The 26,384-nt window shown below is 47.8% G+C and overlaps 1 long non-coding RNA gene across 1 annotated transcript; it reads left to right on the plus strand.

The window, feature by feature from the left end:
* The first annotated feature begins 1,284 nt into the window (after window positions 1–1,284).
* Window positions 1,285–17,306, plus strand: LOC140687262 (uncharacterized). Its single transcript, XR_012061447.1, has 3 exons — window positions 1,285–1,342; window positions 12,097–12,189; window positions 16,921–17,306. It is a non-coding gene; the product is annotated as an uncharacterized lncRNA (long non-coding RNA).
* Window positions 17,307–26,384: the final 9,078 nt, after the last annotated feature.

Consider the following 26,384-nt stretch of genomic DNA (forward strand, 5'->3'; position numbering starts at 1 on the left):
CAACAAACATTTCTTGAATGGATGAATGAATGAATCAATGAATGAATGAAAAGACTGAACGATGGAGTTGGTAGATGTGGAGGGAGAGGGCTGATCTCGGGGAAGAATTACCAAAGAAAAAGTTTACTTATGTTTCTTCACTGATTTTATCCCATTTTTTCTGTGAGTAGTTACCCTCTTACTTTTCTTCTGGGCTCCTAGTGGCCTCCTTTCTGCAGCTTGCTTTTTGTTGCTACTGACTCATACCTATCCTCAAGAAAATTAATTTACACCCAGGTGTGATAACAGAGCACTCTCATACAAATGAAGTTTTATTTTTAGCTACCTTCAATGGTTGAAGCCAAAGAAATGAATAGCTAATAGTGGAATCCACTAGTGAGGTTGGGGGATTATCCTAACTCCCTGAGAGCACATTCAGTGTGCAGCTACCCTTCTGTCTCAGGTCAGGGCTAAGTGCCCACCCCCAAGTCAGGCTGGACTCCACGGCCTTCTGGGTTGTGCTGGTCTGTATCACCTCATTCCCCTCCCTCACCCACCACTTTCCCAAGATAAATCAACCAGGTCAGTCAACACGTTTTGATGAAAAAGAAACAAGTTAGTCTTTTGACTCGACAAAGTGGGCCTTTCTCGAGGCAGAGGGGCTGGGGCAGTCGGGAGCTTGTGGAGTAAGCACTGCCGGGCCAAGACAAGGCCTCTTTTGTGCCCTGGGACAAAGATAGAGTGTCCCGGCAAGATGGGGCCAGGCCTTTCCAACGCCAGCTCCGGCAGCCCGGATTGGCTGGCGGTCAGACAAGCCCACCCCGTGACTAGGCAGCCCAGGCTCCTAGCCACCAGCTCCCCCCACAACCCCTCCCTTTGGCAAACAATTGGGCAGGAGTGAGATAAATCATGAAACCAGACTGTCTGCCCTGTCCTGGCCACCTGGTACTCATGGAGTTGGGAATTCTCAAACCTTACAGACCTGATAGATGTAGGGTCGAGAGGCCTTGAGGCTTCCACGGCCTTTGGAGATGAACAGACTTCTTGGGTTTGGTTCCAGATTGGATGACCTTAGACAAGTCACCTACCTTTTTGAGCTTCTGTTTGCCCATCTGCAAAATGACAGAATAACAGCTCACCTATAGCTATTGCATAGATTCAGTGAGGTGGCATTTCTTTAGAAGCAAGGCCCACACTGGGCACAGAGAGGACTCTCAGTCACTACGCTGCGCAGCACTTTACATCTGTTATCTCAATATATGCTCAGAATACCACCACTCTCCTCCCCAACTAGGAAGAAACTGAAGCTGGATGGAAACTTGGAGAAGCCAGACGCCTGGGAGGCATTCTGGAAGGGTAGAAGGTAGGAAGGTTTTGAGTAGTACAGATCCTGAGATGGTGAAAGAATCTCCAGGGCAGAAATGTTGAAAGAGCCAGAGACTAATGCTGGGCCATACCTCAGGGCCTTTGCATATGCTATGCCTTCTGTAGGGAATACTGTTTCCTTTCCTTTTTTAGGGGTGTTGTGGGGTGGGGGGTAGGGATAGGTTAATGCTTTCTTGCCTTTTGAGACTCAACAGGCTAGGGAATGAGAAAATTCACCTTTCACTGGGAAATATTTTATACTGTTTAAATTTTTTGCTACATGGAAATGTTCGGTGGAATGTGTTTATTCACTTAACAGATGCTTACTGAGCACCTATTATTCACCAGGCACCTTTAAGAAGATGGGAGAGATCCTGGCCTTTTAGGGGCTCTCAGCCTTGGCTGCACATTGAAATCACTAGGGAAGAGCTTTAAAAATTCCCTGATCCCTGGGCCTCACCCCAGTGATTCAGTTTCAGCTGGTCTGCAGTGGGGGATCAGGATTTTAAAGAGCTCCCCTAGTGACTCCAGTGTGCAGAGGTATTGAAGAGCCACAGGTTTGAGAGAGGAGACAAATGAACAAGTCACCTAAACCCCACACTGGGCAGGGGTCCATCCTGTGAAGGAGGAGGGCTCAGGGAGGTGGGGCTGCTGTTTAAGACTCTCGGTCCTAGAGGGCTGCTCAGGGAGGTGACATTGGAGTAGGATGGACCCAAAGAAAGTGAGGGAATTAATCATGGGAAATCTGGGGAAGAGGGAGCAGCCAGGGTAAGATTCCAGATGAACAGATGGATCCTCAGCCAAGAAAAGTCCTGAAGCTATTCCTCTCACCGATCCTTGAGCCCCAGCAGCGTGGTTTCCCCTGGCCTGAACGAACTGACTCTGTTTTGAGGTCCTAACTCTCTTCCTCCTTCCTGTCTGCATCTCCGGGCAGAGCCTCTTAGCCCTGGCCTTAGTAACTTGGGTAGAAGGCGGCAAGAAAAGCCACATCCAAATATTGGAGTTGTCTTCAGCTGTCTCCAGGTGCTCCAAATTGGATCAGAATCAGCCTCTTCCTCCCTCTCCCACACCCACCCCGCCTCCACCCCAGCCCAGAAAAGCATGGGGCTTGGAGGAGAGGGGGAGGGAGAGGTAGCCTCCAGAGGTCACGCAGCCCCACCTTACCCCTTGGGGAAGCCTCTATGAGGCTGGGCAGCTGGGTCCATCTGACTTGGGTCCTGGGGGCCCCCGGAGCTAACGGGTGCTCCGGCCTCACAGATCAGAAGCAGACTGGGCGTGGCCAGATGTGGGCAAGGTCGCCTCCTCTGTACCTAGGCCATGAGCACTGGTCAGCCTGACTGGGGCTCTCCTGTCCAGAGGACTCTCTCAGAGTCCTCGGTATTAGAGAAATAACTTAGAAAGTTATTTTAGAGTGTTGCATTAGAATTGCATTCAAATAATGCAGAAATGTCACATCCTTAGATTAGAATGTTGTGTTACAATGTCTTATAATATTGTAGCGGGATATTATGTAACGTTGTGCATTAGAATAGTATGTTGCTTCAGAGCATTAGATGAGAATGTGGGTTAGAGCTGCGCTAATATGTGGCAGCAGAATATTAAGCTGTGTTGGCGTATTGTATTTGAATGTTATGTTATAATAGCACGTTAGAGCGTTACATTAAAATATTGTGGACATGTTTTGTTAGCATGTTATCTGAGGGTGGCAAGTGGAATCTGGAAATCACAGCCAGCTCAGGGAATTGCCAGTGCTTGGATGAGGTACAGAGCGACGCCTGGCCCGGCAATCTTGGGAGAGCCGGATTTGGGTTGAGCTCTGCCACTGACTCTTTCCCAACTCTTCCTCTCCTGGGACCTCAGTTTCCCCATTTTTAAGACAGGGCTGCTGGACAGTGTTCCCTAGAGTCTCTCTCACATTGGCTGTTTATGAAGCTCCAAGTGCTAGAATTTTGCTTTTGGCCTCCTCCCGGGGAGGAAGTGAGAATTCTTATTAACAATGAGGTTGATCTTATCAGGGAATAAATGACTTTCTGAGAGTAAACAGCTTCCTCACCGACAGGAAAAGTAAGAGGATCAAGGACCAGGGGAGAGACACTCCAGGCGGCTGGAACACGGGGCCTCCAGCCAAGAGTCCATTGCCACCACCTCCCTAAGCCTCGGCCAGATCCCTAACAACTCACATTTCTGCCCCCTTCCCAACATAGATCAGGCCCCTTCAGAAGTAGGTCTTGAATACCTGGTTTGAGCAAAAACACCCTGGGCCTCCTCAACCCCAAGCCTCACTGCTCCTTACTCCTTACTTACAGACGCCAAGGTGACCTGGGGAAATCCACATGCTCAGACATACTCTGTTCTGTACATTTTCAGGGTTTTCACACACCCCCACCTGTAGGCCCCAGTGACCCCTGTGGTCTCTGATCTAACACAGTTAAGAAGTTAAGAGCATGTCCGGCCGGCCAGCTAATGACCATGAGTGTCTTCTGCAAGCCACTTCCCCTTCTGAATCTGTATCCTTAACTGCAAAATGGAGTGAGAGTGGGGACTTCTATTGGGCATGGTGAGCATGAACTTGAGGTCATATCTGCAAAGCATTTAGCTTGGCTCCGATCAAGTGGCAGCTGCACTGAGCTTGAGGTTGAGGTTGAGGTTGTCCAGATCTGGGCACACCTCACAATCTCACCTATGCTTCTAGCCTGGAATATGGGCCCCAGCCTTCCTGCATGCTCCAGTTTGGAAAGTAACAGCCATACCTGGCATCCATGGTCATCCTGAGATGAAAGGGGAAATCCAGAGGAGAAAGGGAGCCAGGAGTCTTTGTGGTTGGAAGAAGGCTTTCCTAGGAAGTTGGCAGCGAGCATGGTGGGTTTCGCTGAAACAAGTCTCTTGGTATGTGCAAGGGCATCTGAAAAGGCAGACAAGGTCTTTAAACCTAGAGAAAAGTCTGGGCAAGGTTCTTGCCCCATGTTGCTTCACTGGCTGACCTCTTCCTATCTCAGGGATTCAATTATTTGTAAAGTGGGGCATAAAAAGGCACTTCTTTCACAAGGCCATTGTAAGAGTCAAATAAAATGGTACAACTCGTGAATCCACAAAAGGCCATAAGAGGCTTCGTGTGGTATGGAGATGGAGAACAAAGCATCATGCAGAAATGGAGAAGAAAGAGAGGAGTGAAAAGGAAATTGGAGGGGAAGGGGATGAGTTAGAAGAATTGCATGTTATGGACAGCCCCTTGGGCAGTCCACAGGGAAACTTCCAGATCTAGCATGGGGTAGGCAGTCAGCTGACTTGAGTGTGAAGACTAGCTTTGCCATCAGCTTGTTTTGTTAATTTGAGCTGGTCCCCCACCCTCTTTGGGCCTCAGTGTTCTCATAGGTCACAAGGGCCAGTCAGACTGGATGACCTCCCATGGTGCACCCTCCCTTGGGCCCTTGAATTCTCTGTTGTGCAGCCACAAGTCCTTGATTCCTGGAAATGCTTGGCTGGGGAGACTTGAATTGCTCACAACTCCTAAGTACCTTCATTCTCATCTTTATGATTGGCCCAAGGATGGCAAGGAAATGATCTCAAGCTCTTGGAGGGGGTAGTTGAGAAAGCTGGGGACAATCAGTGGTCAGTGTACCTGCCTGAGGCTTGGTGACAATTCTCAGATCCTGTCTGCTTGCTTTCCCTGTGGTCACCTGCTGGGAAGAGTGGGAGTTGAATAAATATGTGCTAGACATAGTACCTGACACTGGAGCAAAGCAGTGAGTAATACAAATCCTGTTCTTACTCTCACAGGACTAACATTCAGGGAGTAGGATGACCCATACATTAGAGCTCTGCTGTTTGGTACATATATGTTTAGTATTGTTATATTTCCTTGTTCAACAGACACTTCTTAACGTATAATGCCCTTCTTTGTCTCTTACAACAGTGTTTGGCTTAAAGTCTATTTTGTCTGATATTAGTTTAGCCACCCCAGGTCTCTTTTGGTTACTATTTGCATAGAATGCCTTTTTCCATCCTTTCACTTTCAGCCTATTTGTGTCTTTGGATCTAAAGTAAGTTTTTATAGACAACATATAGTTGGAGATATATATCTATATCTATATCTAAATATATTTTAAGCCATTCTGTCAATTTATGCTTTATGATTAGAGAGTTTAACACATTTTCATCTAAAGTAATAACTGTTAAGGAAGAATTTACTTTTTCATTTTGTTGTTTTCTGTATGTCTGATAGCTTTTTTAATCCCTCATTTCCTCCATTATTGCCTTCTCTTGTGTTTAGTTGGTTTTTTATTGTGACATGTTTTGATTCCCTTTTCATTTCTTTGTGTGTATATTCTATAGATATTTATGACATCTATAGAAATATATTCTATACATAATCAGAAATATCTATAAATATAGATTTTTAGAATAGTTACCATGGGGATTACATATAACATCTTATATAACAATCTAATTTGAATTGATACCAACTTAATTTCAATTGCATACAGAAATTCTACCCTTTATAGCCCTGCCCATTCTCCCACTTTAGTTATTGATGTCACAAATTCCCCCTTTATACATTGTGTACCTACTAACATAGATTTGTAATTAATTTTTATTCATTTGTCTTTTAAATTTTATAAAAATTAAAAGGTGGAGTTACAAGCCAAAATTATAATAATATTTGCTTTTACATTTTCCCAAGTATTTACTTTCACCAGAGATCTTCATTTCTTCATACAGCTTTTAGTTACTATCTAGCATCTTTTTATTTCAACCTGAAGGACTCCCATTAACATTTCTTATAGGGCAGGTCTAATGGTAATGAACTAACTCCCTCAGTTTTTGCTTATCTTGGAGTGTCTTAATTTCTCCTTCATTTTTAAAGGATAGTTTTGTTGGGTAAGAATTTTTGGTCAAAAGGTTTTTTTCTTTCAATACTTTAAATATATTCTCCTACTCTTTTCTAGTCTTGGAGGTTTCTGTTGAGAAATAGGCTGATGACCACATTGAGGACCACTTGTAGGTGATGAATCAATTCTCTCTTGGTGCTTTCAAGATTTTGTCTCTGGCTTTGGCATTTTGCAATTTGACTATATTGTGGCTCAGTGTTGGTCAGTTAGAGTATACCCTCTTGGAATTTGTTCAGCTTCTTGGATTTGTAGACACATGTATTTCGTCAAATTTGGGGCATTTTAGCCATTTTCTTCTTCAAATAATCTCTCTGCTCCTTTTTCTCCTCTTCTTCTGGGACTTTCATAATGCATATATTGGTCCTTTAATGCTGTCCCACAAGTTTCTTAGGTTCTTTTCATTTTTCCTCTTTGTGTTCTTCAGACTCAATGATTTCTGTCTTCAAGTTCACTGATTCTTTCTTCAGCCAACTCAAATACATTGCACATCATAGGCAGCAGAATAGCAGAACAGGAAGCTCCAAGCTCTCATCTCTCTCATGGAAGCATCAAAAACAAAAACTAGAAACTGCACTGAACTAATACAAGAGCTCTAAAAACAGTCAAAGGTTTACAGCAACCAAGTGAGTATTCAATCAAGATGCCTGGCACAAGACTATGGGTGGACACATACAATAGATCATCTGTGGACCCAGGCATCTGTGGTTCTATATTCTCCCTGAAGCTTCATAAGCAGTGCCTGCTACTTCTCTCCACCTGAGATCCAAATTAGATGGAACAGGAACCAGTTCTCCACGCAGCCCTCATCAGATTAGAATGTTGCAGATGAGGAGGTCTGCTTTGCAAACTCTGATTTGAGGGACGGACCTCAGAACTGGGCTGCTGCTTCCCCCAGACCAAGACCACTGTTGTGCCAGGGCAAAGAGCGGACAAGAGCTAGTAAAAGCAGCACAAAACATTTCCTGTTGTTGAAGGTGGGTTTTTCTTGATTGGGCGTTTACTTGGTTGTTATAAACCTTTGATTGTTTTTCAGGGCTCCTATATTAGTTCAGTGCATTTTCTGGGTTTTTGCTTTTGTTTTTGATGTTTCTGTGGGAGGAATGAGAGTTTAGAGCTTCTGAGTCTGCCCTTTTGCTGCCTCTAATGGACAGCTCATTCGGAACACTCAAATATTTAACTGCAAATTACAGGGAAAGCGAATGGTATTGTTAGTTGTGAATGTGTGCAGGGCAGAAGCTACTATGAATAATTGGGATAAGGGAAGACCTTGGGGAATGGATGATTTTTGAACTGAAGGAGAGGAAGGAAGAGGCCAGGAAAGGAATTGAGGAAAGAGAAAAAGAACAAAGGCCCCAAGGTGGGGGGAAAAAAAAAAACTGGTTTTTCCTGGGTTCTGTAGAAACGCTGATTTTGAAGTCCAGGGAGGCCTAGGGGTCAAAGCACACAGGGTCTGGGAGCCAGGATGAACATTTGGGCTTTATTCGAACATGGAGAGTTTTAAGAACTAAAGAGACCTCGTGATTTCTATTTAAAATGACAAGGCCACTGTGTAGATAAGGCTTAGGGTGGAAGCATGGAGACCAGTGAGGAGGCTGGTACAGTGTAGATACCCTAGTGAGAAATGAAGCCAGAGTCTGGGAATCAGGGCCAGCCCTTGGCAGGAGTCACATAAGGCTGAGTTTTGTGGGAACAGCCTGGCAGCATCCCTGAGGCTTTGAGAGGTGGACTAGGGAACAGCTTTGGCTGAGTCAAACCGAGTCTGGTGCCAGGGCAAGTGGGGAGTGGGGGGAAGCCCAGTTTTGCCCCTGTGGGCTTCTTTTGAAGTTCTGTGCTCTGCCTCTCCCATCTGTGCCTTTCTCTAGGGAAAAGAAGGCAGGCTGTGCCCTTGGGGTTTGCAGAATCAGCATCTGAAAGGTCCATGTTTTTCAAACAGAAACTGGCTCATTGAGACAATGAGGAATCTGTGTCCAAGAGAGGGGCTATGGCCGTGGCCTCACAGCGAGTGGGCCTCCTTCAGTGAGGATGAGTCAGGGACCACATCACTCAGTTTCCGCTGATACTGAGGTGTCATCTTTCTCAGGGTGGCTGAGGTTAAACACGAGGATTCCAAAGCTGGGCTGGCCTGGCCAGAGTCCTGACCCTGTGACTCACAGTGTCCTTTTGTGCAGGCTGCTGCCCCTCTCTGAGCCTCAGTTTCCTCATCGGTACCACTGATGTGACAATAGTCCCCACAGCATTGGTTTATCATGAACTATGTGAGATATTGTGTGCACCACACTTAGCAGATGCTTGGCTCATGAAGTGCCCAATAATTGATCTTTGCAATGACATTGCTAATTACTTTGATAACTGTTATTATTAGCAGGGGATCCTGCTAACAATTTGAAGCGCTCATCAGAACCACAAAATCCAGTTTGGTCTGGTTTGGGAGAAAGTCAGAGGGAGTGATCCCTTCTTCTTCTTCTTGTTCTCTCTGTCTGAGACACAGAGCTCTTCTGCTCTCAGGCCCTGCAAGCCATCTCATGTTCAAAGTGAGATGTCATGGGTCGAAGAGAAGGAAAGAGACCCTTCAGAAGGAAGAGTGATGAGTGATTAAGTCCATTCCTCGTAGACGGTGGATGACAGTTGAGATGGACCTTGAGGTTAGGTTGGAAATACACAAGCCAAGATGGCAGGCTGGCATTCCAGGAGAAGGGAGGAGCCCCAGCCAAGGTTTAGGGGGTAGAAAAGTGTTTCTTACTCCTTTTGGGTAGGCAGAAAAGAAAGTGACTCATTTTAGCCATATGAAAAGAGAGAGTGGCTCATTTTGTGATGGGAGAGTGAATACAAAGAAGTAAAGTTGTTAGGATGTGACTGGGTCATGGTTGCCAGGGTAGGGGAATTTGATCTGCACCCTGCAAGTGGTGGGAGATGTGACTGTTTCTGAGGAAGGGAGGACCATTCTTAGAGATGGGCTTTGGGAAGACCCATACACAGACCAGGGGCCCCAAACCCTGCCCAGAGCCCTTTCAGCAGTCTATGCCAGGGATGCTGAGGCCCAGCCTTGGACAATGGGAGTGTGGATGGAGGGAGATTCCAGATGGAGTATAAAGTCAACACAGCTTGACAACTAACTAGAAGTGACAGGGAAGAACGAGGACCTGAGGCAGGCTCCCAGTTGGCAACTGGATAGTTGAGATGAAGGCCAAGGCCAGAGGAGGTCTGGGGAGGAAGACGGTGGTGTTGGCTCTGGACACGCCTGGCTTGAGGAGCCTGTGACCCCTTGGCAGGCGCAGCTGGCTCTGCAGGTCCAGACTGAGAGGTCTCAGGGTCAGAGGCAGGGATTTGATGATGGTTATGCCCGAGTTTGTCGGATTTACTGAGGGACACGGGCAGAGGAGAGGAGGGTCGGGTGGGGACACAGGCCGCTGCTGACTTCTTGGCCCACGTGTGGCCCCAACCTGGCCTGGAACAGGCTTGTCACTTCCCTCAGTGGCCATCCCTCCTTCTTCTCATCTTTCACTTCCTTTCTGGCCCTCACTTAGCTGCGTCATTTTAGGGAACTTGGAAACCAGGCCTCGTGTCTTTAACTTACGAAATTATACACTCCAATGAGCCGGAAAGGGGCTTTTGGAATAATTCTATTGAAAATATGTGGGTTTTCGCCTTGAAATGATCTTCCTGAAATTATCCCCTTTCTCTCTTTATAAATATTAAAAAGAAGGAATCAGAGGCTTAGTGCTTTAAATCCCTATTCAGGGATTTCTCTTCTGCCTCCCAGGAAAGCAACCAGTCATTTCTGGAAGAAAAGGAAGAGGCTGGCTCAGTTCCCTTTTGCATGACCCCCCACCCCCAGCCCGCCTTGGGAGTACCGCTGACCAGTCTCTTTTTGTCCCCCTACAGCTAAGCTGGGATGTGCTGGAATGTTCTGTGTCAATGTGGGGATGTGAGAGGGAAGGAGCAGGCTTGGGAGGGGTGGGGAGAGGGAAGGAGAGAATGGCTGCAGAGACGGAGGCAGAGAGAGCGACACAGAGAAGTAGGGAGGGAGACGCGGAGTGAGAGTGAGAGAGACAGACTGAGAGAGAGGAATGGCTCTCAGGAGGAAGAGAGACACATAAAAATCCAGAGAGAGAGACAGAGATGAGCTGGGGCAGGAGAGGCAGAGACCCAGAGCCAGAGCCCAGGGAGTAAAGGAGACAGAATACGGAGAGAACGTAGCACCTGGATGCAGAGAGAGAAAGGGGAGCCGCGAGATAGAGAGACTGCGCGGAGGTGATGGGAGCCTGAGGCAGGCAGCGATGCAGAGCAGGGCTCACTGAATGGAGATGACACAGATTGACAAGTGGGGCGGCGAAGAACCACAGAACAGGAACACGGTGGGACAGTGATACACAGGAAATGACAAGGAGACTGGGTGGGCCCAGGCTGTGCTGGAGACGAACGTGGGACTCGTGTGTGGGATGGCATCAGATGGAAGGAAGCCCCTCGTGCCCAGCCTGGCACCTCTGGGCCTGTCTCAGGCCTGCGACTCGGGTTAAGCGCTATTGACCTTTGACACACGAGGGAGGTGTCAGGGAGCAGGAGCCTGGCTTAAGAGACGAGTGAATCTAAGCATCAGCTCTGCCAAATTATTGCTGTGCCATCTTGGGCACTTACTTCAGTTTTCTGGAGCCCTGGTTTTCACATCTGAGAAGTGGGGATAGGGTCCCTGCATCATGGGGTGCCGCGCTGCCCACACGAGGTACCACCTGATAATGCAGGTAGTCCGCCTTGAGAGAATCAGTTGACGTCATCCATCCTGGAGTCTAGGGCTCAATTATAATCCTTCTGTGATCTCAGAACTGACCGGCACTGGCCCTGGAAACCTGGAGGGGAAAACCTCTACCCTACAGGCATCTTGAAAGGGGAAATCTGCAGGAAGAAGGGAGCATGTAGTTTCATGGCTGGGAGAGTCCTTGGGAAGGCTTTCCCAGGCAGCCACGGTGGGTGCAAGAAGTAAGGGGAGAGGTTAGGAAACTTAACTGGTTTCTACCCACCTGAAAGGGGACCTGGTAATGAGAGACGTGCACTGGCCCGTGGCTCCCACTGTGACCATGAGCCCTCCAGGGCTTCTGCCTGCCTGTCTGACCAAGAGGGTATCAGATTTCAGGCTCTATAGGGTGTCTGAGACCCTAACATTCAGGGGTTCTAGAAGTCTATGATGCTAAGCAGCCTGATCTGGAGTGGGGAGGGGGTGGCGAGGATGTCCCTTGTGCCTCCCTGCCGCCCCCAAAGCTGCAGCAGGAACAGAGCCCTCTGCCTTCTGAAGGATCTGTCACAAAGCACGGTGGTGGGTTACTGGTTACCACATGAGCCAAGCCCTTGATCTGCCGTGTTTGAGGAAACCCTTTGTTCCTTTCAAGTCTCTATTCTCTCAGCCTGGGCTGGCACAGAGACCGAAGCAGTGTTTTCTCTTTCTTCCTTTTCTTTTTGGAATTTTAAAAATAACTGGCTTGTACATTCAGGCAGCGTTCCAGAATTGGGTTCCCAGGCTGGGGTTCAGGGCCAGGGACTCCAGCTGCCCCTTTACTCCTGGGGAGACCTGGGAGGAGGGCAAGCAGACAGGCTGGGGGGGATGGGGAGGGCATTAAAGCATGCCCTCGAGAGAGGTTCTGGGTCAGGCACCAGCCCTGTGAGGGGAGTGATGGGGGTTCCTGGCTATAGGTCCCCCAAGCTGGCTCACTCCAGTGTGCTCCCATCCCCTTCCAGACCTCAGTTTTGTTAAGTGTGACATTAGGGGTCGTAGCAGAGAAGGCTGCCTCTCTCCCTTGCTGGGTCCATGCCAGACATTACTAATCAAGCCCCCATATCCTCTCCCCACCCTTCACCCCTCCCCGCCAACCAGGTTGGGTGTTTCTTACCAATTAGATATGAGCAGTGCAGAATGAGACCTCCCTCCCATCCTGGGACCAGATCATCTCCAAGGGGCCAATGTAAAGTGAGTACTCAAAAAATAGTTATTTGATGGAAGGACAATTTTTTTTAGTCCTTACTACATGCCAGCCATTGTTTGAAGTACTATCTAAGCAGTGAACAAAACAAGAGTTCCTGACCTCAATCCAACGTGCGGGGGAGACAGGCAATAAGCAAATAAGCAGAGAAATATATCAAATGTCAGGCGGTGATCAGTGCTATGAGGGAAGATGAACCAGAGTAAGACAATAAAGAGTGACACAGTGTGGGTGGGTGGGTGGGGTACATCGTGCACAAGGTCACCCAAGAAGGTCTTTTGAGGAGGTGACAGTGGAGCAGAGAACTCAACAAAGTGAGAAAATCTCTCTTTCTTTTTTTATGGAAGTATACTTGATTTATGATGTTAGTTTCAGTGTTAGTTTCTGGTGTACAGCAACGTGATTCAGTTATACATATATACATACATTCTTTTTCATATTCTTTTCCATTATGGTTTATTGCAAGATATCGAATACAGTTCCCTGTGCTATACAGCCAGGACCTTGTTGTTTATTTTATTTCTAGTAGTTTGTATCTGCTAATCCCAAACCCCCAATTTATCCCTTCCCCACCCCCTTTCCCCTTTGGTAACCATAAGTTGGTTGAGAAAACCTCTTAAGATTCCATCACTCTAAGACTATGAGGGATCTGACACTAAGATTCTAAATTTTGATGTGTAAGATTCTAGACTCCCATGAATCTAGGAACCTATAACTAAGATTACAGATTTTTACTGCTCTCACATTCCATGACAATGATTCTAGAATTTTGCTACTGTGAAATTCTAGGATTCACTGAAGCATCTTTTTGCTTGAATAGACCAGGATTCATTGCCTACCCTTTCCCTGCTACCCCTAGGAAACGAAGCTGAAAATAGAAACCATCAAAACAACAAGCCATTCCAGCACTAAGTGCCATAGTAAACAAATGGTACAATGTTGCTCCGATGGTTTAATTGCAGCAGTTGCAGACAAGCCCATTCATGAGAGGATCTTTAGTTGATGAAGAGGGGGACTGAGCCCTCGGGGGAAGAGGCAGCTTGTGGTTACCCCTGGGGAGAGGTCTGAACCACCCCAAGGGAGCTGATGCTCTGGGGAGCCAGCTGGATTTTAGCAGCCCAAGCCCTGGTTAGCAGGATCAGACTTCCCTTGCCTTTGGGGACCAAGATGGTGGACATTTTAATGAGAAGATTAAGAAAGCCCTCTCTTAATGAGGAGGTGGTGTTAGAGCTGGATCTGAAGACTAAGAGAATGTCAGGCTCACAGACTGCCAGGGGAAGTGTGTTCCAGGCAGAGGGAACAGCAGATTCAAAGGTCCTGAGGTGAGAGAGAGAGCTTGGCTGGTTCCTAAAACAGTTGGAACTTAGGAAAATGAGGAGATGAGACCAGAAGAGCATAAAGGAGTTGGATACTATAAGAGTTTGTAGGCCAGAGCTAGGAATGTGGAAGTTACTCAGAGGTTTGAAACAGGGGAGTGATATGATTTGAATTCCATTTTTAAAAGATTCCTAAGTGCTCTGAGTAGAATGGACTACTGGGGGTAAGAGTAGAAACTAGTAAGAAACTGATGTTTGTCCCAGTGAGAAATGATGGTGTCTTGGATTTAGATGGTGGCAGTAAATCCATCTATTCATTTCTCCCTTCTTTCTTCTCTCTCTTTTCCTTCCATCCCTCCATCAATCCATCGAACACTCCATCCATCCAACCATCCATTCACCCAACTATTCAGCCAGCCAGCCAGCCAGCCAGCCAGCCAGCCAGCCAGCCAGCCATCTATCAACCAAACATGTATTAAATGTCTATCGGGAGTCACGCATAATGCTGGGATGACAAAAATGAGTTACACATGATTCCCAAACATAAGGAGCCCACAGAATGGCAGGGTACACAGCATTGCAACGTAGTGGTATGAAGGCTCCAGTCAAGGAATGCACCAAGTACCATGCGAGCTCAAGGGAGGAAATGTGTTGGAACTGGGAAGTTGGAAAAGGCCTCATGGAGGACGTGTTGATGTTTGAGTTGGGCCTTTTGAAGGACACAGAGGAATCGGGCAGGCAGGAGAATGTCCTTGGCAGGGGGACAGCTTGAGTAAAGGTGAGGAGGTAGACTTGGTGAGCTTGGCATGTGCTGGAAGCGCGTTGATGTCCAGGGAGCTATAATACATGCTTGTGACTGGGCCTACCCCTTGCGGCTCAGCTCCGCCTGCCCCTACCAAAGCCAAGTAATTTAATTAAGTACCAGCTCTTAAACAAGATGCAGCTGTTTAGCAGATGTTGCCTTCCACCCCAGATGGAAGTGCATCTTGGCGGCGGGCACAGTATTTCTAAGGCATCTAATCTGTGAAACTGCAGAGAGGAAAGAAATTCAAGATTCTGCCCTTATTACCTAATGGGCATTATTCATTCCACCCCACCCTCACCCCCCAGTGCCACCACCTCACGTTGGATGCTCCTGTTGGCTTCGGACGAAGACAGAGAGGTGGGCTGGCAGTTGGACTGAGGAGTTTGAGTTGCCGGTTTTCATTAAGAAAATAAGAGAAGAAAAGTGAATGAAAAAGTCACCAACCCACAGAGCCCCCGAGAACTTATATGATAGCAGAAAGCAACGTATCCCCCTATTTTTTCGTGAAAGGGACACAGATAATAACTGCTATTGGTGGGGAGGGTATAGTTCAGTAGTAGAGTGCACGCTTAACGTGCACAAGTTCCTGGGTTCAATCCCTAGTACCTCCACTAAAAAAAAACAAACAAAAAAAACAACCCTGCCATCTATTGACGTCCTACTCAGAGCCAGGCCCTATGCCTGGCTTCACATACCATGTCTCTGGTTCTCCAGTCTTCTCATGCACTGTCCTGCCTCAGGGCCTTTGCACTGACTAGGAATGCCCTTCCTCCAGATGCCCACACAGGCAACTCCCCTGTGTCTTTCAATGTCACCTCACAGAGGCGTTCCCCAACCCCCTACACAAAATAGCACCTTCTCTATCACTCTCCACCCGCTTACCTGGTTTTATTTTCCTTCATTGCCTGCATGTATGTGTTTGTGCGGTGGCTGTTTCTCTCCTCTAGAGTTTAAGTTCCCAAGGGCAAGGGTTTTTGTCTGTTTTATTCACTGTGTCCCCACCCAGCCCTCAAAAGAATGCTTGACACTAGCCAGAACTCTATAAATATTTGTTCAACGGGCGGATGAATGATCAATGGATCATTGATCCTGAGAAACGCGTCAGGCAGATAAAATCATTTTCTCAAAAGTTACACAACCAGCAAGGGACACGCTGGGGTTTGAATTTGGGTCTGTCTGATTCTAAAGCTCTGCCCCTTTCCTTAAAGATTTCTCTTCTTCTCTTTCTCCTGAGCATTTATCACTGCTTACTTATTATTTACCTGGTTCTGTGTTTGGTGTCTGGCTCCCCAGCTAGAAGGACAGCTCCACTGAGAGCACAGTTCATCCATTTTGTTCACAACTGACTCTTCTCACATACAGATTTCTTCTTTGGTCTTGGAAGCAACTCTGCAAGGTAGGTTTCATCCAGGCCATTTTACAGATGGGGAAATTGAGGTTCAATCAGAGGAACGATGTGCCCTGCCTAAGGTCACCCAGCTAGTGAGTGGAGAGCTGGGATTTTCATTTAAAAGGGACCTCATTTAACACTTGCTGGCCCAGTTACCCCAAAGGCACCAGCCGCCTGGCCAGAAGTTGTGCTCACAACCTACCAGGGCCGCATTTTCCCCTCAAGGTCAGCAGTGTCAGGGCCAATGTGAAGCTCACCCCTAATTCATAACTCACCGGTTTTGTCCATGTAAGTGAAGACTTTGATGTTATTTTAACCCAAATCCCCCGTCGACTTCAATGGAAGCTTTGAATCCATGAGGAAGGTCGGTTTTTGGAGGTAGCACAGGCACCCAACGGAAATCACATTAGCATACTCATTACCGCAGGGCCCTTTGAATGTGTTTTTTCTGCTGTTCCTTTAAAGTGACTCAGTGACAATGGATCCTTTCTATTCGAGAATTCCTGGGCCTGAAGTGGGGGTGTGGTCAGCTCCTGGGTGCTTCTCTGTGCTTTCCAAATGGTGACAATGATGATGTGAACCCAAGTTGCATAAGGTGATGGGAAGAATGTCACCCAGGTGGACACCCTGGAAGAAACAACTCCTCTAGTCACTTAGGCAGGTGTGATGGGACCCCCAAAGGGGGATGTGGAGGCTGAGGTATCAAAAGCTCTTGCTAAACTGCCTTCCAAGGAGGCTGAATCCTGTTAATAGGAGGCCCCTGGGGGCAGCAAAGAATCAGGGAAGGGCCTGGGTTGACAAGATGGTGGCTCAACTCTGGCTAACGCCAGAATCACCTGGGAGGCATTTATCAACACTCAGTGTCCAGCACCCGCACCCCAGACCACTTGCTTCCAAATCTCAGGGACTTGGGGGGACAGCTGGACGTTAAAGGTTTTTAAGCATCCCCAGATGATGCCAGTGCGCCAACAGGCAGCTGGTAAGTGGAGCTAAAATGCTTTCTCATCAAACCAGAGGGGAAGGGAAGAGAGAAGTTGTGGGATGGCTGAGGGGGTGTCGGGGGGTTGGGGGGGAGTAGGAAGTCCTTGGAGGATGTGGAAAGAAGGAACTTCAGAGAAAACACTCCATTTTTGGAGGGGTTTTAAAGAAACTTTTCAAATACAGAAAAGTAGAGAGCCTAGTATGATGACCACTTTACCTGTTACAGTCTCATCAGCTATCAACGTGGAGGTCCTCCTGTTGGGGCTGAGGTATGTGCCGTGGGGAGACCAGGTGCCCCAGCTTCCCTGGGCGCCTCCCAGGAAGCCCGCAGTGCTCACCTGTGGTTCTGTGACAGCGGATCCTCGGCGGGAGCGCAGACCCCAGCGTCATGCTGGCAGGGTCGGACAAGCTTTGACAGGAGAGCTGACAGCTGGGACACAAGGACTTTTGTATTAAGGGGGAAAAAACGTTATATTTTAAAAGAAATCCCCACCTACTTGGAATAATTTCTCTTTGACTAGTTCCTTGGCTCTCACGTTTTGGGACAGGGCTACCCCTAAAAGGATTGTTGCCAAAAAACTGGCATCTGTACCCCAATGGCCAAACTGAGACTTGGAGGCAGAGTTCAGGGAGAATTAGAAAAGAGCAGCTTTACTGCTTTGCCAGGAACAGGGGAGCCACAGCAGGCTCATGCCTCAGAGAGTGTGAATCCATCTTGGGGTTGGGTCCTGAGGTTTTATAGAAAAACCGGATGGAACAGAAAGGTGACAACACTTGGGGCATTTTCCAGGATGCTGAATTCCCCTTAATCATGATGAATCCACCTGCGGAGAAATTCCAGAGGGTCTGTTCATTCTTCTGCGGCTATCAGCCCGTGCCCACCTTTCTGAAATACAGCTTCTGGATTAAAGGATATGCTATTCTGGGTAAAGAATGTATAGGGAAGGGGGACGGGGAGGGCATAGCTCAAGCGGTAGGGTGCATGCTTAACGTGCACAAGGTCCTGGGTTCAATCCCCAGTACCTCCTCCAAACATAAATAAATGAATAAACCTAATTACCTCCCCTACATAAAACAAAACAAAACAAAAGAATGTATAGGGAGTGGGAGTGGAGAGTGTAATGGAAAGGTTAGAGGGTGTTTAGCACAAAAGCAGTTGAGCAAGTGAAACAGAGACGGGGGTTTGTCACAGAAAAGAGAAAAACAAGTTGCAAGAATTTTAAGTCAGAATAAATCAGCAATCAGCTTTAGCACCAGGGAAGCCATGTTTTTAGTTTGCTATTCTTTCAGGATGAAAGAAGTGAGAGGACTAGCCTGGGGACACTCAGGGGATCGTCGGGGGAGTGGGAACTGGGTTAGGCTGTCTCCAGGAAGTCCTCTGCTGTGTGCTTCTTTGTTCATGTGACAATGCCTCACTGAGCACCTACTATGTGCCAGATGTTGTGTTCTAGATCATGGGGACACAGTGGTAAGCACGATGGACGAAGATGCCTCCCCACAGGCAGCGTACACTCTAGTGCAGGAGACAGACAATCACAAGAAGTAAAATACACAGCATGTCAGCTCTCATGCAGTGCTACAGAGAGACATAAAGCGGGGGAGGAGACGGGGGTGGGTGGCAACTGTTAATATGGTGCCCAGGGACTGCCTCTCTGCCAAGTGACCCAAACAAGATGAGGGAGGGAGCTGTGGGGGAGGAGCACCCCAGGCCAAGGGAGCAGTGAATGCAAAGGCCCCGGGGAGGAGAGGGGAGGAGTATCTGGCAGCCATGGACCCTACCTCTGTGGAGCTCCTGAAACCTGCCTGGAGGCCATCAGGTAAAATGGTTTCAGATGCAAACATTTCATTTCTGCTTTGTCCCAACAGGACCGTAAGAAAAACAATCTTGGTCCCTGCTTTCTAGGAGTTTACAATCTAACCAGAGACAGGTTGCATGCTGAGAGTTCCCGCTACATCTGCTACAGACATGCCTCATGTCCTCCCCTGGACCCCAAGGGAAGCACTATCACCCCATTTTGAAGAAGGAAAGAGGCTAGGGTAAATAACCCCTAAAAGTGACATCTCTGTATCTCCATCACTACAAGTGGAGAGTAATAATGTTAACTACATCTCTGGGTTGTGGTGAGAAGGAGTATGTAAGCTGATCAATGAAACACATAGTACAGTATTTAATTAGTGCTCGAAAAGCGTTCATCACTGTTGCCACTACTGTAGGGGGGACAGTTTATCTGCACTAAGTTGGGGGCTTTAAAGACATACACATTCTCATTCAGTTCTTCACAAAATCCCCAGGACACAGGTTGTCTTTTCAGTCCCATCATACAGATGTGGAAATGGACGCACAGAGAAGTTAGCTGACTTGTTGTAGAGTCCCTCAGCTAGTAGGGGATGGAGCCAAGATTCAGCACGGGTTTGTCTGGCTTCAGAACCATTGCTCTGAGTCACTGTGCCCCCTGGCAGGGCATCTAGGTATAAACGCCCACCCTTGGCCGCTTCTTCTGCAAGGCTGTGGGCAGGGGCCCCCCGGAAGGTACATTACTCTCCCTGACCCCAGCCCTCCAGCTGTCCCTGCCCTTCAAGGATGCTATCTGCTAAAGTGGGGACTGTATCCCTCACTGGCTCTGGTCCGCATAGGAGGTTCCCATCCCTTATCCTATGTGGTCCTCAACACCTGGATGCGTTAGCAGATGAGGGATCATTTCTCCCATTTGACAGATGCAGAAACTGTGACTCAACGAAAAGATGGAATCAGGATTTGAACCCTGATCTGTTTGTCCCTTTCCCCTCCTCCATCCCCCTTGCAGGGCAAAACTGAATCCAAGGGGATGGGGAGCCACTGTAAGTTCTTGAACAGGGTAAAGTAGAGGGAAGAAGAACCTGAGGTCAGAACAGAGAACCTCAGAGCTGCAAGGTGCCTCATTTAATTGGGTCTGCAACCCTGATCATTGCTTAATAATTAGCCAATTCTGCAAAGTTTCCTAGGGGGTTCATTCAGGGTGTAAAGGAAATGGAATGACAAGAATTCCATTCATTCCATGAAGTTCTGTATGCCTGCCTGAACCTGGGGCTTGATGCAGGCTCCCCTCCCCATTGAAGGATTACAGGGAAGGAGTAACTGTCCCCTCTGGGCTCACATTTGCCTCTTTTAACACTCACACAGCAAGCAGAGCCTTGCCCGAGCTTCAGGGTGGTTACCAGTCAACAGTCCCTGGGCTTCACATGAGTGGGTTCCTCAGCACATCCCTGGAATCTGACAGACAAGGATCTGAATCTCTATCTTGCACCTACTCACTGTGTGACCTGGGGCAAGTCACTTAACCTCTCTGGGATTCCATTTCCTCATGTATGATCCTCTTTCTTTTCGTTACTGTGAGGATGGGGAAAGATCTGTTCATATCGTGCTTGGTACCATGCCTGGTATGTGGCAAATGCTGTCATTATTATTTTAGGCATGAAAATCCCTTGGCCCCCACACAAAAATCTTCAGACACTTGCTATTGGCATAGGAATGATGAAAAGATTTAACTTTTAGAAACATAAAAATAAATTAAGAAGAAAACATTATTTTGGTGATAATGTGAAGGATGTATTAGGAGGAACAAGACTGAAAATGAAACATGCCCATTGGGAATGTGTTTGGTTGTCGGTAGCAAAAAATCCAATAGTGGAACAGATTTCTAGTGTTTCCTCAATATTCACTCTCCCTTTCTTCCTTAGTCAATAATATCCCTAATTTCAGCTGGGCACATGGCAGCCTGGAACGAAGACTACAGTTCCCAGCTTCCCTTTCATATTCTAGGTATGGCCACATGAGTTCCTGCCAAAGAGAAATGTTTTATGTGACTTCTAGAGAATGTCTTAAAAGGGAGGGCATACACATTATTTCTCCCTTCCTCTTTGCTGGCTAGAATTTGAGATGTGATGACTGGATCTCAAGCAGCCATTTTGGACCATGTAGGAATTAAAGACAGCTACAGACTCTTTGACCCCCTTCCTTTGAGAAGAGTTTATTTCAAAGAGTCTATTTCCTCTTCACTTGATTCTGGGCTGCCCTGTGACTTCTTGGACCAAAAGAGAATAGTGGAAATGATGAACTGCCAGTTCTGGACCTTGCCCTGAAGAGGACTGCCAGCTTCTGCCATGGCCTCTTGGGTCCATGAGCTGCCATGAAGAATGTCAAACCACTCTGCTGGAGAGACCACCTGAGGAGGCCCTGAGACTACATGGAAAGGGAGAGGGGCCCAGCTGAGGTCAGCATTGCCGTCATCCCCACCAAAGCACCAGGCATCCCAGTAAAGCCATCTTGGTCCTCCAGATGCACTCAACCATCAGCTGAATATGACCAAGTGACTAGCTGATGCCTATAGATCAGAAGGGTCACCCAGCTGAGCTCTGCCCAAATTTCTGACCCACAAAACTATAGAAAATAATAAAAGGTTTTTGTTTGGGGGGTTGTTTGTTATAGAGCCAGAAATAGCCAGAACAGACCAAGCTATTTGCTGAGAACGTGCACCAATTATACCACCTCTGGTCTGACCACCTCTAGATTTCTTGTTATACAAGAAAAGTAAATTCTATTTGTTTAAGCCTTGCTGATGCCTTGGACTATTGTTCAAGACCTCAGTTTCCCCACAATTGTTAAATGGAACATAAGCTCTGGCTCTGTTACCTCCCAAAGTGCCTGAGAGGAGATACAGTAAAAATCAACAGGAGAGGGCCTTTTTCATGTAATATAAACAGTGCTTGTACGCAACAAAACCAACAGGTGATGTGTGTAAGCTGCTATAATGTATCTAATGTGTTCATGATGGCTGTGAATTGGGAAATGAACCAATTACAAAGGATTCTGGAATCAGATGCATTAGGGTATGAGGTTCAGCGGTTCTGCTACTTCTGAAGTATGCGAAGAGCTGGGGCCCTCACGAAGTCTCTCCATGCCTAGTTTCCTCATCAGTAAAACACAGAGGATGCTACTTGCCTTGTAGAGTCTGTGTGAGGATTAAATGAGATTAATCCATCTATTTGATAAATACTGAATTTCTCCTCTGTTCTAGGCCAGACCAATTTCTTCCGATATTGGCGGGGCCTGGGGCCCACTTGCCCCCCCAAATCTAAATATTTAAACGTTATATGACAAGCTCATACATTGTTTTTAAAATGTTCTATCCTTCTTCTCAGTGAGCATAATTTCGTAACAACCTGGAAGGCCTCAATTTGGAAACCTCAGGCTCCTCAGACATCTGCACTGAGATGTAGAGTGGTGGTGGGCGGAGCCAGCCCCTCCCTTCTCATCCCCAGCGCCACGCCACACTCTGCACACCCACATGCATCCCAGGCTACCCATCCAAGCTCCCTCCACCCCACACTCCACGCTGCCCTTTGGCCACATCCTGGGCCTAGTGTTCTGCCTCCAAAAACAAAACTGGAACCAGCCTACACTGGTCCTGGAAGCAGGGAACTTGGGGATCCTGGGACCCCAGAGTATGTCTAGAAAGGGGGCGAAGTCTTGGTTGGCTATGTCTTCTTGGCCCTGTGGGGGCGTATGCAGCTGGAGGGGACCAGAGAGAGGCCTTTTAAAGAATGAGAACCAGGTACCAAGGCAGAATTTTCCTTGCCTGAATCTAAGGCCGTGCTGGAGGGCATATATCAGTATATGAAACAAACACCATCCGTGCCCACACCTGCAGCCTGGGCGTCAGTCTCACCCCCTACCCGTAAGGTGAGGAGGTAGCTGATCTGATACCTCCAGGTTTGTGTTGGAGACCAAGGGCCAGGGACTTGGTGAATGTCAACATGAATCTCCTAGAGGCCAGGTGATCAGATGCCAGGGGGCGTGTTCAAGACCTGAGTGATCAACTTCCTTCTGCAACCCAAGCCTGGCAGAGCAGGAAGGGCCTCTACCAGCTGGTCCATTATCCACATGAAACTTCAGCAGCTGTAACAGCAGTACCTGGACATGGAATAAAATCCCAGCTCCTTGCCGAGAGCTGCAGACCCCTGCCCTCTGGCCGCCCATAGTCTCCTCGCTTAGCACCACTCCTGCCCACTGAGCTGCAGCCCCCTTGACCTTCCTTGTGTTTGGGAAATAGGAGTCCACTCCTCCGACTTCCAGGCCTTGGCCCTCACTGTCCTGTCTGCCTGGAGAGCCCAGCTACGGCCCCATGACATAGAGACGTCCTGGGACACCCTTTTGGGAACAGCCCTCCTCTAGCCCAGCACTCTCTTTACAATGTTCCCATTTTCTACCCTTTTTAGCAGGGCCAGCAGAGGAAGATGGAGGGCTTAGAGGCCACACTTGGAGCAGGACTGAGTCCAAAGCTGGTCTCCAACTGGACCCTTGAGTAAATCGTTCAGCCCATTTTCCCATGAATATATTATTCAACTTCTCATTTTCCTTGAATAGTTAATTCAACTTCCACTTTCCTAACTGTGAAAGGGAGTGGTAATCAATCTATCTCAGAGGTCCGCTGTGAGATTAGAGAGGAAACGTACAGACTCACAGCATTTAGAACAGAAGCCTGCCACTAGCCGTATATTTGTGTTTGTCCTTGTTTTAACACTTGCTAGTTGACATTATCTTGTCTATTTTATTTCTTTACTTCTTTATTGTCTCCCTTCTCTCTCTGAAAGGCAAACGGCCCCACAGCAGCCTCCTTGTCGGTCCCCCAGTGTCTGGAGAAACCGATGCCGGCAAGGCGCGAGCCCCGGCGGGCCGAGCCCTTCCGCACATCTCCGCGCGCGCACGGGGAAGCCGAGGCAGGGATGCAGGGCGGGAGCGAGGGCCCGCGGGGACCAGCCCGCCGCGCTCCCGCAGGCCGGCCCAGACACGCTCCGAGCGCAGCGCCGGTTTCCGCGGCGCCGGCGTTTTGGTCCCCAGCGCGTTTGTCTTTCAAGCGACAGGAGCGATCGCGGGAAAGCGTTCCGTCCCCGCGTTCCGTCCCCTCGTTCCGGTGCACGAGCAAAGGCGTTTGCATGAGAACAGGAACTCTGTTTGCTGAGAGGGCCGGTTTGGGGGTGCATCGAGCCCTCCGGCGGCCCCGCAGACCCACCCCCACGCCGCCGGCCCGGGGACACGCTCCTGCCGGCCCTGCTGGGCTCTGTGCCGAGGCGCAGGAGCCGCGGGGTGGAGGAGCCGAAGGGGCGGCCCGGGTCTCGGTCCCCGCCGGCTCCTCCGCGGCCGCGCGGATCCTTTCCCTATCCGTCCGATGGGGCGCGAACAGATTCAAGGCCTGACTCCTGGGAGCCTCCCTGGTAGGTGCGCGCCTGGCACGCAGGAGGGGACCAAGTGCATGCGGGCTCCAGTGTCCCTTTCCAACTCTTCTTCTCAGTCACCTCTTTTGAAGTCCCATCCCTCCCAGCCTCGGAGGCAGGATAAGTTAAGTGGTAAGAGAAGGCGTTCAGGAGCCCTGGATACCCGGATTCAAATCCTATTCCTGCACTTGCCAGCTAGGTAGCCGAGAGCAAGTTACTCTCTCTCTTGTGGCCACAGCTTCCTCATCCGTAAAAGGGGATGAAACAGTCCATAGGGTGCTTAGTTCAGTCATTGTCACAAATTAAGTGCTTAATTCACTATTATGATCACCACTTCCAGTTGAAAGTTGCAGATGTGGAACAGGTTCAAGGTCACACAAGTGGATGGGGTCAATGGCAAACCCTTCAGGTCTCCTGAGTATCAGAACTGTTAGTCTCCAGCAGCTTAACAAGCAAGTCTCCCACATAGTTTTATAGAGCCGGGTGGAGGTGGGAGGCAAGGAGCTTCTGGTCATCTCTCTCCTCTTCCCCTAGCCACGCCCCGCCCCCCTACAAACTCCCAGAATATGCACAGAGTTCCATGGAAACGGGAAGGGTAATGGCTGGCTGATCCGGTGTCCGGAGAGGGGTTCTGGGATGTTTTTCTCCTAAGTTGAAACCGTTTATTTTTTTTTCTATTCTATTTTTTTAAACTATTTTTATTTTTATTTAGTATGGAAAGACAGAAAACTCGGTCTGTAGGAGCCAGCCTGGCTTTTCAGAGCAGTCCATAATCCAACAGCTCCCCGCCAGGCAGGAAGCCTAATGCTGCCCTCCAGTGGCCGGCAGAGCTGTGCGGACCCAATGAGGGTGACAAACAAGGGAGCCAGAGAAACAAGCTTCACTTAGCACATGGTGGAGGCAAGTCTGGAAGAGAGAGGGAGAAAATACAGCCTGGCTCCCCCATGGCTTATTTGTGGTTCTGGTGGATCTCTCTGGAATCTAGGGAAGAGAAAAATAAAAGAATGAATTCGAAAGGCACAGGAGATTTTCATTTTGCTTTTACTTATTTTTGAATAGATGTCACATTTGCATGATTCAAAAGATAGGAAAGACAGTAGCTTGAAAAAGAAGTCTCCTTTCCACTCTTGTTCCCCTGTCACTCAGTTCCCCTTCTGAGAGGCAGCTGTTGTCATGTTTCTTGCATATCCTCCAGCAGAAAGTCTATACAAATGCAGATATTTTATAGGATCAGTAGCTTCTTCTATATACTCTTGGCATCTCTTGTCTTCACTTAAAAATGTCTCCTGGGATTTGTTCCATATCGATTCAGAGAGCTGCCTCATTCCTTTGAACAGCTGCATAGTATTCCATTGTATGAATCTCATACTTATTCTATTAGTCTTCTGTTGATGAAACTTTAACTTGCTCATAATCTTTTGTAATCATAACGTTACAACAAATAATCTTGTACATATACGGTTGTGTGTCCAAACGAGTGCATCACTTGGCTAATGCTTATAACAAAGGACTTTCAACAAAAAGCTTTTGTTATTGCTCATATGGATGGCCCTGCTGATCTGGGTCAGGCGGGGCTCATTTTGTGTTGGTTCCTTGTGTCTGGGTCGGAGGGTGGGTCTTGCTGGGGGCTGGCTTGTCTAGGAAGAATGGGCTCAGTCACATATCTGGCAGTTGGCTGGTTATCAGCTGGGGTAAGAAGGGGGCCTGGGCCATGTCTCTCATCCCAGCAACAAGCAAGGCCTCTGGAAACTCCACGATTGGCATCACATATCATCACACTCTTTTGGTCGAAATAAGTCACAGGCTAGCCCGGATTCAAGAGGTGGGGAGATAGAAACCACCTCTCCAAGGGGGAGCAGCAAAGTCACATTGCAAAGGGCATGATGCAAACGATGTGAACTATTGTGGTCATTAAAAACTATGTTTAACTAATGTTTTTTATTTTATAATGGTTAGATTTACAGGAAAGTTGCAAAGATAGTACAGAGAGTTTCTATATATCCCTGCACTTAAAAATTGCACTTAACGATTGCATTTAACAATCGACCTTTAGTGATTCGTCAGAATTATTCCTTCACTGTGGTATATTTATACAATAGAATACCACTCAGCCATAAAAAAGTATAAAATAATGCCATTTGCAGCAACATGGATGGACCTGATCGTCATTCTAAGTGAGGTAAGCCAGAAAGAAAAAGAAAAATACCATATGATATCACTCATATGTGGAATCGAATAAAAGAAAAAAAGAAGATGCAAATGAACTCATTTACAAAACAGAAACAGACTCACAGATATAGTAAACAATCTTATGGTTATCAGAGGGGAAAGGGGGTGGGAAGGGATAAATTGAGAGTTCGAGACTTGCAAATATTAATTACTATATATAAAAATAGATACAACAGATTTCTTCAGTGTAGCACAGGGAACTATATTCAA

The sequence above is a fragment of the Vicugna pacos genome, chromosome 19 (genome assembly GCF_048564905.1).
Source record: "Vicugna pacos chromosome 19, VicPac4, whole genome shotgun sequence".
NCBI lineage: Eukaryota > Metazoa > Chordata > Mammalia > Artiodactyla > Camelidae > Vicugna > Vicugna pacos.